General features: G+C 39.3%; 3 non-coding genes across 3 annotated transcripts; all 3 read left to right on the forward strand.

Moving 5' to 3' along the window:
- Positions 1-2,660: 2,660 nt before the first annotated feature.
- On the forward strand, positions 2,661-2,734 carry TRNAN-GUU (transfer RNA asparagine (anticodon GUU)). The gene has a single exon. It is a non-coding gene; the product is annotated as a tRNA-Asn (tRNA).
- Positions 2,735-9,698: 6,964 nt separating this feature from the next.
- TRNAN-GUU (transfer RNA asparagine (anticodon GUU)) lies at positions 9,699-9,772 on the forward strand. The gene has a single exon. It is a non-coding gene; the product is annotated as a tRNA-Asn (tRNA).
- Positions 9,773-12,536: 2,764 nt separating this feature from the next.
- Positions 12,537-12,610, forward strand: TRNAN-GUU (transfer RNA asparagine (anticodon GUU)). The gene has a single exon. It is a non-coding gene; the product is annotated as a tRNA-Asn (tRNA).
- Positions 12,611-13,362: the final 752 nt, after the last annotated feature.

Here is a 13,362-nt window from a genome sequence, read left to right on the forward strand (position 1 = left end):
TGGCGCTATGCTGATTAACCCAAGTAGAGATGCTTCTCAAAACCATGTCTAAAGGGTGAGGCAAACACTTTTCTGTGACAATGGTTTCAATTTGAAACGTCACCACAAACTTTTTGAGAAGTGAGCGGGAACACTACCCATTGGAAATTGGGATCGGTCAAAGAAAAGATTAGAAGGACACTGCTTGTATCCTTTGTCCTCGGGGACATGTCTTGAATTGTTTCAAACACATATCATCCTGCATAAGCTTGTAAGTTCAAACCCACTCCAGGACCGTGCATTTTCAATATGGGAGGGGCCAAGCACGTGTTAGACAAGAAGCCAAAAGCACAAAATTCCACATTTTTCCCACAAAAAAACAACAAAAACATGGAACCCAGAGCAATATTGGACAAACGTTAAAAGCAGTGGAAGACAGCATGAGTTGTTGTTATTTTTTTCAATGAAAATGTTTTGAAATTTGACCATTCAAGCAAACATGTGAAATCATGAGACAATGCAATTTTACTTGAAGCTTAGAGTCCACATACAAGCAATTAACTTTAAAACATGACAGCATCAATCTTATGATCAAGTGACAGGCACCAAAAGTTTAGTGTTTCAACCCCACTCTAGAATGATTCATTCCAAACATGAAACGGGCAAAGCATACACAGACCAAAAAGAAAAGAGTGAAAAAGGTAAAAAATGTGAAATAATCTTTACCTTTCCTGCGAAAAACCCTTACATGCACACCCCAACTGCAGATTGAAGAGAAAAATAAATAAATCATTAAATACGTCAAAAGAGGACAAAAGAAGATTTCCATGAAAACAGTCTAAAATCTGTTTAATCACAAAGACATGTTGAAAGAGTGGAAAAATGCAAAATCTCTTGAAACTAGCCAACGACCACCCTTTGACTCAAAACCAAGAAAAGCTGAGATAAGAATGGTAAGAAAAGAAAGAGAATGGAAAACACAAAAGAGCAAATTTCTCTCAAAAATGGGTTTGAAATTTGACTGCCAGTTAAATCTCAAAGATTAAACAAAACCCAAGCAAAACAGTTTAGCAGAGGATGGTTTCGATCCATCGACCTCTGGGTTATGGGCCCAGCACGCTTCCGCTGCGCCACTCTGCTGATGCTTAAAATGTAGTCATCCTCACAGCTGTCTCTACTTCTTACCGGAAGCAGTGTTAAAGTGGGAACTGTATAAGTGGGGAGATATCGAGAGACAAAAATCCCTCAACTCTGTGGACATCAAGAGCTGTCTCTGTGGCGCAATCAGTTAGCGCGTTCGGCTGTTAACCGAAAGGTTGGTGGTTCAAGCCCACCCAGGGACGTGAGTTCACTGTGTACAAGATGACAAGGTCGCAGTAGCTTTTTCTCTAAGAAGTTGAAAATAAGCCTGTAGTAATCAAACTGAAAAACAGTGGCGCTATGCTGATTAACCCAAGTAGAGATGCTTCTCAAAACCATGTCTAAAGGGTGAGGCAAACACTTTTCTGTGACAATGGTTTCAATTTGAAACGTCACCACAAACTTTTTGAGAAGTGAGCGGGAAAACTACCCATTGGAAATTGGGATCGGTCAAAGAAAAGATTAGAAGGACACTGCTTGTATCCTTTGTCCTCGGGGACATGTCTTGAATTGTTTCAAACACATATCATCCTGCATAAGCTTGTAAGTTCAAACCCACTCCAGGACCGTGCATTTTCAATATGGGAGGGGCCAAGCACGTGTTAGCCAAGAAGCCAAAAGCACAAAATTCCACATTTTTCCCACAAAAAAACAACAAAAACATGGAACCCAGAGCAATATTGGACAAACGTTAAAAGCAGTGGAAGACAGCATGAGTTGTTGTTATTTTTTTTCAATGAAAATTTTTGAAATTTGACCATTCAAGCAAACATGTGAAATCATGAGACAATGCAATTTTACTTTAAGCTTAGAGTCCAGATACAAGCAATTAACTTTAAAACATGACAGCATCAATCTTATGATCAAGTGACAGGCACCAAAAGTTTAGTGTTTCAACCCCACTCTAGAATGATTCATTCCAAACATGAAATGGGCAAAGCATACACAGACCAAAAAGAAAAGAGTGAAAAGGGTAAAAAATGTTAAATAATCTTTACCTTTCCTGCGAAAAACCCTTACATGCACACCCAAACTGCAGATTGAAGAGAAAAATAAATAAATCATTAAATACGTCAAAAGAGGACAAAAGAAGATTTCCATGAAAACAGTCTAAAATCTGTTTAATCACAAAGACATGTTGAAAGAGTGGAAAAATGCAAAATCTCTTGAAACTAGCCAACGACCACCCTTTGACTCAAAACCAAGAAAAGCTGAGATAAGAATGGTAAGAAAAGAAAGAGAATGGAAAACACAAAAGAGCAAATTTCTCTCAAAAATGGGTTTGAAATTTGACTGCCAGTTAAATCTCAAAGATTAAACAAAACCCAAGCAAAACAGTTTAGCAGAGGATGGTTTCGATCCATCGACCTCTGGGTTATGGGCCCAGCACGCTTCCGCTGCGCCACTCTGCTGATGCTTAAAATGTAGTCATCCTCACAGCTGTCTCTACTTCTTACCGGAAGCAGTGTTAAAGTGGGAACTGTATAAGTGGGGAGATATCGAGAGACAAAAATCCCTCAACTCTATGGACATCAAGAGCTGTCTCTGTGGCGCAATCGGTTAGCGCGTTCGGCTGTTAACCGAAAGGTTGGTGGTTCAAGCCCACCCAGGGACATGAGTTCACTGTGTACAAGATGACACGGTCGCAGTAGCTTTTTCTCTAAGAAGTTGAAAATAAGCCTGTAGTAATCAAACTGAAAAACAGTGGCTCTATGCTGATTAACCCAAGTAGAGATGCTTCTCAAAACCATGTCTAAAGGGTGAGGCAAACACTTTTCTGTGACAATGGTTTCAATTTGAAACGTCACCACAAACTTTTTGAGAAGTGAGCGGGAACACTACCCATTGGAAATTGGGATCGGTCAAAGAAAAGATTAGAAGGACACTGCTTGTATCCTTTGTCCTCGGGGACATGTCTTGAATTGTTTCAAACACATATCATCCTGCATAAGCTTGTAAGTTCAAACCCACTCCAGGACCGTGCATTTTCAATATGGGAGGGGCCAAGCACGTGTTAGCCAAGAAGCCAAAAGCACAAAATTCCAAATTTTTCCCACAAAAAAACAACAAAAACATGGAACCCAGAGCAATATTGGACAAACGTTAAAAGCAGTGGAAGACAGCATGAGTTGTTGTTATTTTTTTTCAATGAAAATTTTTGAAATTTGACCATTCAAGCAAACATGTGAAATCATGAGACAATGCAATTTTACTTGAAGCTTAGAGTCCACATACAAGCAATTAACTTTAAAACATGACAGCATCAATCTTATGATCAAGTGACAGGCACCAAAAGTTTAGTGTTTCAACCCCACTCTAGAATGATTCATTCCAAACATGAAACGGGCAAAGCATACACAGACCAAAAAGAAAAGAGTGAAAAAGGTAAAAAATGTGAAATAATCTTTACCTTTCCTGCGAAAAACCCTTACATGCACACCCCAACTGCAGATTGAAGAGAAAAATAAATAAATCATTAAATACGTCAAAAGAGGACAAAAGAAGATTTCCATGAAAACAGTCTAAAATCTGTTTAACCCCTTAAGGACCAAACTTCTGGAATAAAAGGGAATCATGACGTGTCACACACGTCATGTGTCCTTAAGGGGTTAATCACAAAGACATGTTGAAAGAGTGGAAAAATGCAAAATCTCTTGAAACTAGCCAACGACCACCCTTTGACTCAAAACCAAGAAAAGCTGAGATAAGAATGGTAAGAAAAGAAAGAGAATGGAAAACACAAAAGAGCAAATTTCTCTCAAAAATGGGTTTGAAATTTGACTGCCAGTTAAATCTCAAAGATTAAACAAAACCCAAGCAAAACAGTTTAGCAGAGGATGGTTTCGATCCATCGACCTCTGGGTTATGGGCCCAGCACGCTTCCGCTGCGCCACTCTGCTGATGCTTAAAATGTAGTCATCCTCACAGCTGTCTCTACTTCTTACCGGAAGCAGTGTTAAAGTGGGAACTGTATAAGTGGGGAGATATCGAGAGACAAAAATCCCTCAACTCTGTGGACATCAAGAGCTGTCTCTGTGGCGCAATCGGTTAGCGTGTTCGGCTGTTAACCGAAAGGTTGGTGGTTCAAGCCCACCCAGGGACGTGAGTTCACTGTGTACAAGATGACATGGTTGCAGTAGCTTTTTCTCTAAGAAGTTGAAAATAAGCCTGTAGTAATCAACCTGAAAAACAGTGGCTCTATGCTGATTAACCCAAGTAGAGATGCTTCTCAAAACCATGTCTAAAGGGTGAGGCAAACACTTTTCTGTGACAATGGTTTCAATTTGAAACGTCACCACAAACTTTTTGAGAAGTGAGCGGGAACACTACCCATTGGAAATTGGGATCGGTCAAAGAAAAGATTAGAAGGACACTGCTTGTATCCTTTGTCCTCGGGGACATGTCTTGAATTGTTTCAAACACATATCATCCTGCATAAGCTTGTAAGTTCAAACCCACTCCAGGACCGTGCATTTTCAATATGGGAGGGGCCAAGCACGTGTTAGCCAAGAAGCCAAAAGCACAAAATTCCACATTTTTCCCACAAAAAAACAACAAAAACATGGAACCCAGAGCAATATTGGACAAACGTTAAAAGCAGTGGAAGACAGCATGAGTTGTTGTTATTTTTTTCAATGAAAATGTTTTGAAATTTGACCATTCAAGCAAACATGTGAAATCATGAGACAATGCAATTTTACTTGAAGCTTAGAGTCCACATACAAGCAATTAACTTTAAAACATGACAGCATCAATCTTATGATCAAGTGACAGGCACCAAAAGTTTAGTGTTTCAACCCCACTCTAGAATGATTCATTCCAAACATGAAACGGGCAAAGCATACACAGACCAAAAAGAAAAGAGTGAAAAAGGTAAAAAATGTGAAATAATCTTTACCTTTCCTGCGAAAAACCCTTACATGCACACCCCAACTGCAGATTGAAGAGAAAAATAAATAAATCATTAAATACGTCAAAAGAGGACAAAAGAAGATTTCCATGAAAACAGTCTAAAATCTGTTTAATCACAAAGACATGTTGAAAGAGTGGAAAAATGCAAAATCTCTTGAAACTAGCCAACGACCACCCTTTGACTCAAAACCAAGAAAAGCTGAGATAAGAATGGTAAGAAAAGAAAGAGAATGGAAAACACAAAAGAGCAAATTTCTCTCAAAAATGGGTTTGAAATTTGACTGCCAGTTAAATCTCAAAGATTAAACAAAACCCAAGCAAAACAGTTTAGCAGAGGATGGTTTCGATCCATCGACCTCTGGGTTATGGGCCCAGCACGCTTCCGCTGCGCCACTCTGCTGATGCTTAAAATGTGGGCATCCTCACAGCTGTCTCTACTTCTTACCGGACTCAGTGTTACAATGGTCACAATGGTTTCAATTTGAAACGTCACCACAAACTTTTTGAGAAGTGAGCGGGAACACTACCCATTGGAAATTGGGATCGGTCAAAGAAAAGATTAGAAGGACACTGCTTGTATCCTTTGTCCTCGGGGACATGTCTTGAATTGTTTCAAACACATATCATCCTGCATAAGCTTGTAAGTTCAAACCCACTCCAGGACCGTGCATTTTCAATATGGGAGGGGCCAAGCACGTGTTAGCCAAGAAGCCAAAAGCACAAAATTCCAAATTTTTCCCACAAAAAAACAACAAAAACATGGAACCCAGAGCAATATTGGACAAACGTTAAAAGCAGTGGAAGACAGCATGAGTTGTTGTTATTTTTTTCAATGAAAATGTTTTGAAATTTGACCATTCAAGCAAACATGTGAAATCATGAGACAATGCAATTTTACTTGAAGCTTAGAGTCCACATACAAGCAATTAACTTTAAAACATGACAGCATCAATCTTATGATCAAGTGACAGGCACCAAAAGTTTAGTGTTTCAACCCCACTCTAGAATGACAGCATGAGTTGTTGTTATTTTTTTCAATGAAAATGTTTTGAAATTTGACCATTCAAGCAAACATGTGAAATCATGAGACAATGCAATTTTACTTGAAGCTTAGAGTCCACATACAAGCAATTAACTTTAAAACATGACAGCATCAATCTTATGATCAAGTGACAGGCACCAAAAGTTTAGTGTTTCAACCCCACTCTAGAATGATTCATTCCAAACATGAAATGGGCAAAGCATACACAGACCAAAAAGAAAAGAGTGAAAAGGGTAAAAAATGTTAAATAATCTTTACCTTTCCTGCGAAAAACCCTTACATGCACACCCAAACTGCAGATTGAAGAGAAAAATAAATAAATCATTAAATACGTCAAAAGAGGACAAAAGAAGATTTCCATGAAAACAGTCTAAAATCTGTTTAATCACAAAGACATGTTGAAAGAGTGGAAAAATGCAAAATCTCTTGAAACTAGCCAACGACCACCCTTTGACTCAAAACCAAGAAAAGCTGAGATAAGAATGGTAAGAAAAGAAAGAGAAGGGAAAACACAAAAGAGCAAATTTCTCTCAAAAATGGGTTTGACATTTGACTGCCAGTTAAATCTCAAAGATTAAACAAAACCCAAGCAAAACAGTTTAGCAGAGGATGGTTTCGATCCATCGACCTCTGGGTTATGGGCCCAGCACGCTTCCGCTGCGCCACTCTGCTGATGCTTAAAATGTAGTCATCCTCACAGCTGTCTCTACTTCTTACCGGAAGCAGTGTTAAAGTGGGAACTGTATAAGTGGGGAGATATCGAGAGACAAAAATCCCTCAACTCTGTGGACATCAAGAGCTGTCTCTGTGGCGCAATCGGTTAGCGTGTTCGGCTGTTAACCGAAAGGTTGGTGGTTCAAGCCCACCCAGGGACGTGAGTTCACTGTGTACAAGATGACAAGGTCGCAGTAGCTTTTTCTCTAAGAAGTTGAAAATAAGCCTGTAGTAATCAAACTGAAAAACAGTGGCGCTATGCTGATTAACCCAAGTAGAGATGCTTCTCAAAACCATGTCTAAAGGGTGAGGCAAACACTTTTCTGTGACAATGGTTTCAATTTGAAACGTCACCACAAACTTTTTGAGAAGTGAGCGGGAACACTACCCATTGGAAATTGGGATCGGTCAAAGAAAAGATTAGAAGGACACTGCTTGTATCCTTTGTCCTCGGGGACATGTCTTGAATTGTTTCAAACACATATCATCCTGCATAAGCTTGTAAGTTCAAACCCACTCCAGGACCGTGCATTTTCAATATGGGAGGGGCCAAGCACGTGTTAGCCAAGAAGCCAAAAGCACAAAATTCCACATTTTTCCCACAAAAAAACAACAAAAACATGGAACCCAGAGCAATATTGGACAAACGTTAAAAGCAGTGGAAGACAGCATGAGTTGTTGTTATTTTTTTTCAATGAAAATTTTTGAAATTTGACCATTCAAGCAAACATGTGAAATCATGAGACAATGCAATTTTACTTTAAGCTTAGAGTCCAGATACAAGCAATTAACTTTAAAACATGACAACATCAATCTTATGATCAAGTGACAGGCACCAAAAGTTTAGTGTTTCAACCCCACTCTAGAATGATTCATTCCAAACATGAAATGGGCAAAGCATACACAGACCAAAAAGAAAAGAGTGAAAAGGGTAAAAAATGTTAAATAATCTTTACCTTTCCTGCGAAAAACCCTTACATGCACACCCAAACTGCAGATTGAAGAGAAAAATAAATAAATCATTAAATACGTCAAAAGAGGACAAAAGAAGATTTCCATGAAAACAGTCTAAAATCTGTTTAATCACAAAGACATGTTGAAAGAGTGGAAAAATGCAAAATCTCTTGAAACTAGCCAACGACCACCCTTTGACTCAAAACCAAGAAAAGCTGAGATAAGAATGGTAAGAAAAGAAAGAGAAGGGAAAACACAAAAGAGCAAATTTCTCTCAAAAATGGGTTTGACATTTGACTGCCAGTTAAATCTCAAAGATTAAACAAAACCCAAGCAAAACAGTTTAGCAGAGGATGGTTTCGATCCATCGACCTCTGGGTTATGGGCCCAGCACGCTTCCGCTGCGCCACTCTGCTGATGCTTAAAATGTAGTCATCCTCACAGCTGTCTCTACTTCTTACCGGAAGCAGTGTTAAAGTGGGAACTGTATAAGTGGGGAGATATCGAGAGACAAAAATCCCTCAACTCTGTGGACATCAAGAGCTGTCTCTGTGGCGCAATCGGTTAGCGTGTTCGGCTGTTAACCGAAAGGTTGGTGGTTCAAGCCCACCCAGGGACGTGAGTTCACTGTGTACAAGATGACAAGGTCGCAGTAGCTTTTTCTCTAAGAAGTTGAAAATAAGCCTGTAGTAATCAAACTGAAAAACAGTGGCGCTATGCTGATTAACCCAAGTAGAGATGCTTCTCAAAACCATGTCTAAAGGGTGAGGCAAACACTTTTCTGTGACAATGGTTTCAATTTGAAACGTCACCACAAACTTTTTGAGAAGTGAGCGGGAACACTACCCATTGGAAATTGGGATCGGTCAAAGAAAAGATTAGAAGGACACTGCTTGTATCCTTTGTCCTCGGGGACATGTCTTGAATTGTTTCAAACACATATCATCCTGCATAAGCTTGTAAGTTCAAACCCACTCCAGGACCGTGCATTTTCAATATGGGAGGGGCCAAGCACGTGTTAGCCAAGAAGCCAAAAGCACAAAATTCCACATTTTTCCCACAAAAAAACAACAAAAACATGGAACCCAGAGCAATATTGGACAAACGTTAAAAGCAGTGGAAGACAGCATGAGTTGTTGTTATTTTTTTTCAATGAAAATTTTTGAAATTTGACCATTCAAGCAAACATGTGAAATCATGAGACAATGCAATTTTACTTTAAGCTTAGAGTCCAGATACAAGCAATTAACTTTAAAACATGACAACATCAATCTTATGATCAAGTGACAGGCACCAAAAGTTTAGTGTTTCAACCCCACTCTAGAATGATTCATTCCAAACATGAAATGGGCAAAGCATACACAGACCAAAAAGAAAAGAGTGAAAAGGGTAAAAAATGTTAAATAATCTTTACCTTTCCTGCGAAAAACCCTTACATGCACACCCAAACTGCAGATTGAAGAGAAAAATAAATAAATCATTAAATACGTCAAAAGAGGACAAAAGAAGATTTCCATGAAAACAGTCTAAAATCTGTTTAATCACAAAGACATGTTGAAAGAGTGGAAAAATGCAAAATCTCTTGAAACTAGCCAACGACCACCCTTTGACTCAAAACCAAGAAAAGCTGAGATAAGAATGGTAAGAAAAGAAAGAGAATGGAAAACACAAAAGAGCAAATTTCTCTCAAAAATGGGTTTGAAATTTGACTGCCAGTTAAATCTCAAAGATTAAACAAAACCCAAGCAAAACAGTTTAGCAGAGGATGGTTTCGATCCATCGACCTCTGGGTTATGGGCCCAGCACGCTTCCGCTGCGCCACTCTGCTGATGCTTAAAATGTAGTCATCCTCACAGCTGTCTCTACTTCTTACCGGAAGCAGTGTTAAAGTGGGAACTGTATAAGTGGGGAGATATCGAGAGACAAAAATCCCTCAACTCTATGGACATCAAGAGCTGTCTCTGTGGCGCAATCGGTTAGCGCGTTCGGCTGTTAACCGAAAGGTTGGTGGTTCAAGCCCACCCAGGGACATGAGTTCACTGTGTACAAGATGACACGGTCGCAGTAGCTTTTTCTCTAAGAAGTTGAAAATAAGCCTGTAGTAATCAAACTGAAAAACAGTGGCTCTATGCTGATTAACCCAAGTAGAGATGTTTCTCAAAACCATGTCTAAAGGGTGAGGCAAACACTTTTCTGTGACAATGGTTTCAATTTGAAACGTCACCACAAACTTTTTGAGAAGTGAGCGGGAACACTACCCATTGGAAATTGGGATCGGTCAAAGAAAAGATTAGAAGGACACTGCTTGTATCCTTTGTCCTCGGGGACATGTCTTGAATTGTTTCAAACACATATCATCCTGCATAAGCTTGTAAGTTCAAACCCACTCCAGGACCGTGCATTTTCAATATGGGAGGGGCCAAGCACGTGTTAGCCAAGAAGCCAAAAGCACAAAATTCCAAATTTTTCCCACAAAAAAACAACAAAAACATGGAACCCAGAGCAATATTGGACAAACGTTAAAAGCAGTGGAAGACAGCATGAGTTGTTGTTATTTTTTTTCAATGAAAATTTTTGAAATTTGACCATTCAAGCAAACATGTGAAATCATGAGACAATGCAATTTTACTTGAAGCTTAGAGTCCACATACAAGCAATTAACTTTAAAACATGACAGCATCAATCTTATGATCAAGTGACAGGCACCAAAAGTTTAGTGTTTCAACCCCACTCTAGAATGATTCATTCCAAACATGAAACGGGCAAAGCATACACAGACCAAAAAGAAAAGAGTAAAAAAGGTAAAAAATGTGAAATAATCTTTACCTTTCCTGCGAAAAACCCTTACATGCACACCCCAACTGCAGATTGAAGAGAAAAATAAATAAATCATTAAATACGTCAAAAGAGGACAAAAGAAGTTTTCCATGAAAACAGTCTAAAATCTGTTTAATCACAAAGACATGTTGAAAGAGTGGAAAAATGCAAAATCTCTTGAAACTAGCCAACGACCACCCTTTGACTCAAAACCAAGAAAAGCTGAGATAAGAATGGTAAGAAAAGAAAGAGAATGGAAAACACAAAAGAGCAAATTTCTCTCAAAAATGGGTTTGAAATTTGACTGCCAGTTAAATCTCAAAGATTAAACAAAACCCAAGCAAAACAGTTTAGCAGAGGATGGTTTCGATCCATCGACCTCTGGGTTATGGGCCCAGCACGCTTCCGCTGCGCCACTCTGCTGATGCTTAAAATGTAGTCATCCTCACAGCTGTCTCTACTTCTTACCGGAAGCAGTGTTAAAGTGGGAACTGTATAAGTGGGGAGATATCGAGAGACAAAAATCCCTCAACTCTGTGGACATCAAGAGCTGTCTCTGTGGCGCAATCGGTTAGCGCGTTCGGCTGTTAACCGAAAGGTTGGTGGTTCAAGCCCACCCAGGGACGTGAGTTCACTGTGTACAAGATGACATGGTTGCAGTAGCTTTTTCTCTAAGAAGTTGAAAATAAGCCTGTAGTAATCAAACTGAAAAACAGTGGCTCTATGCTGATTAACCCAAGTAGAGATGCTTCTCAAAACCATGTCTAAAGGGTGAGGCAAACACTTTTCTGTGACAATGGTTTCAATTTGAAACGTCACCACAAACTTTTTGAGAAGTGAGCGGGAACACTACCCATTGGAAATTGGGATCGGTCAAAGAAAAGATTAGAAGGACACTGCTTGTATCCTTTGTCCTCGGGGACATGTCTTGAATTGTTTCAAACACATATCATCCTGCATAAGCTTGTAAGTTCAAACCCACTCCAGGACCGTGCATTTTCAATATGGGAGGGGCCAAGCACGTGTTAGCCAAGAAGCCAAAAGCACAAAATTCCACATTTTTCCCACAAAAAAACAACAAAAACATGGAACCCAGAGCAATATTGGACAAACGTTAAAAGCAGTGGAAGACAGCATGAGTTGTTGTTATTTTTTTTCAATGAAAATTTTTGAAATTTGACCATTCACCAAACATGTGAAATCATGAGACAATGCAATTTTACTTGAAGCTTAGAGTCCACATACAAGCAATTAACTTTAAAACATGACTGTGGGGAGATATCGAGAGTCAATCTTATGATCAAGTGACAGGCACCAAAAGTTTAGTGTTTCAACCCCACTCTAGAATGATTCATTCCAAACATGAAATGGGCAAAGCATACACAGACCAAAAAGAAAAGAGTGAAAAAGGTAAAAAATGTTAAATAATCTTTACCTTTCCTGCAAAAAACCCTTACATGCACACCCCAACTGCAGATTGAAGAGAAAAATAAATAAATCATTAAATACGTCAAAAGAGGACAAAAGAAGATTTCCATGAAAACAGTCTAAAATCTGTTTAATCACAAAGACATGTTGAAAGAGTGGAAAAATGCAAAATCTCTTGAAACTAGCCAACGACCACCCTTTGACTCAAAACCAAGAAAAGCTGAGATAAGAATGGTAAGAAAAGAAAGAGAAGGGAAAACACAAAAGAGCAAATTTCTCTCAAAAATGGGTTTGACATTTGACTGCCAGTTAAATCTCAAAGATTAAACAAAACCCAAGCAAAACAGTTTAGCAGAGGATGGTTTCGATCCATCGACCTCTGGGTTATGGGCCCAGCACGCTTCCGCTGCGCCACTCTGCTGATGCTTAAAATGTAGTCATCCTCACAGCTGTCTCTACTTCTTACCGGAAGCAGTGTTAAAGTGGGAACTGTATAAGTGGGGAGATATCGAGAGACAAAAATCCCTCAACTCTGTGGACATCAAGAGCTGTCTCTGTGGCGCAATCGGTTAGCGCGTTCGGCTGTTAACCGAAAGGTTGGTGGTTCAAGCCCACCCAGAGACGTGAGTTCACTGTGTACAAGATGACACGGTCGCAGTAGCTTTTTCTCTAAGAAGTTGAAAATAAGCCTGTAGTAATCAAACTGAAAAACAGTGGCGCTATGCTGATTAACCCAAGTAGAGATGCTTCTCAAAACCATGTCTAAAGGGTGAGGCAAACACTTTTCTGTGACAATGGTTTCAATTTGAAACGTCACCACAAACTTTTTGAGAAGTGAGCGGGAACACTACCCATTGGAAATTGGGATCGGTCAAAGAAAAGATTAGAAGGACACTGCTTGTATCCTTTGTCCTCGGGGACATGTCTTGAATTGTTTCAAACACATATCATCCTGCATAAGCTTGTAAGTTCAAACCCACTCCAGGACCGTGCATTTTCAATATGGGAGGGGCCAAGCACGTGTTAGCCAAGAAGCCAAAAGCACAAAATTCCACATTTTTCCCACAAAAAAACAACAAAAACATGGAACCCAGAGCAATATTGGACAAACGTTAAAAGCAGTGGAAGACAGCATGAGTTGTTGTTATTTTTTTTCAATGAAAATTTTTGAAATTTGACCATTCAAGCAAACATGTGAAATCATGAGACAATGCAATTTTACTTTAAGCTTAGAGTCCAGATACAAGCAATTAACTTTAAAACATGACAGCATCAATCTTATGATCAAGTGACAGGCACCAAAAGTTTAGTGTTTCAACCCCACTCTAGAATGATTCATTCCAAACATGAAATGGGCAAAGCATACACAGACCAAA

This window comes from Pelobates fuscus, chromosome 2, assembly GCF_036172605.1.
Source record: "Pelobates fuscus isolate aPelFus1 chromosome 2, aPelFus1.pri, whole genome shotgun sequence".
Lineage (NCBI taxonomy): Eukaryota > Metazoa > Chordata > Amphibia > Anura > Pelobatidae > Pelobates > Pelobates fuscus.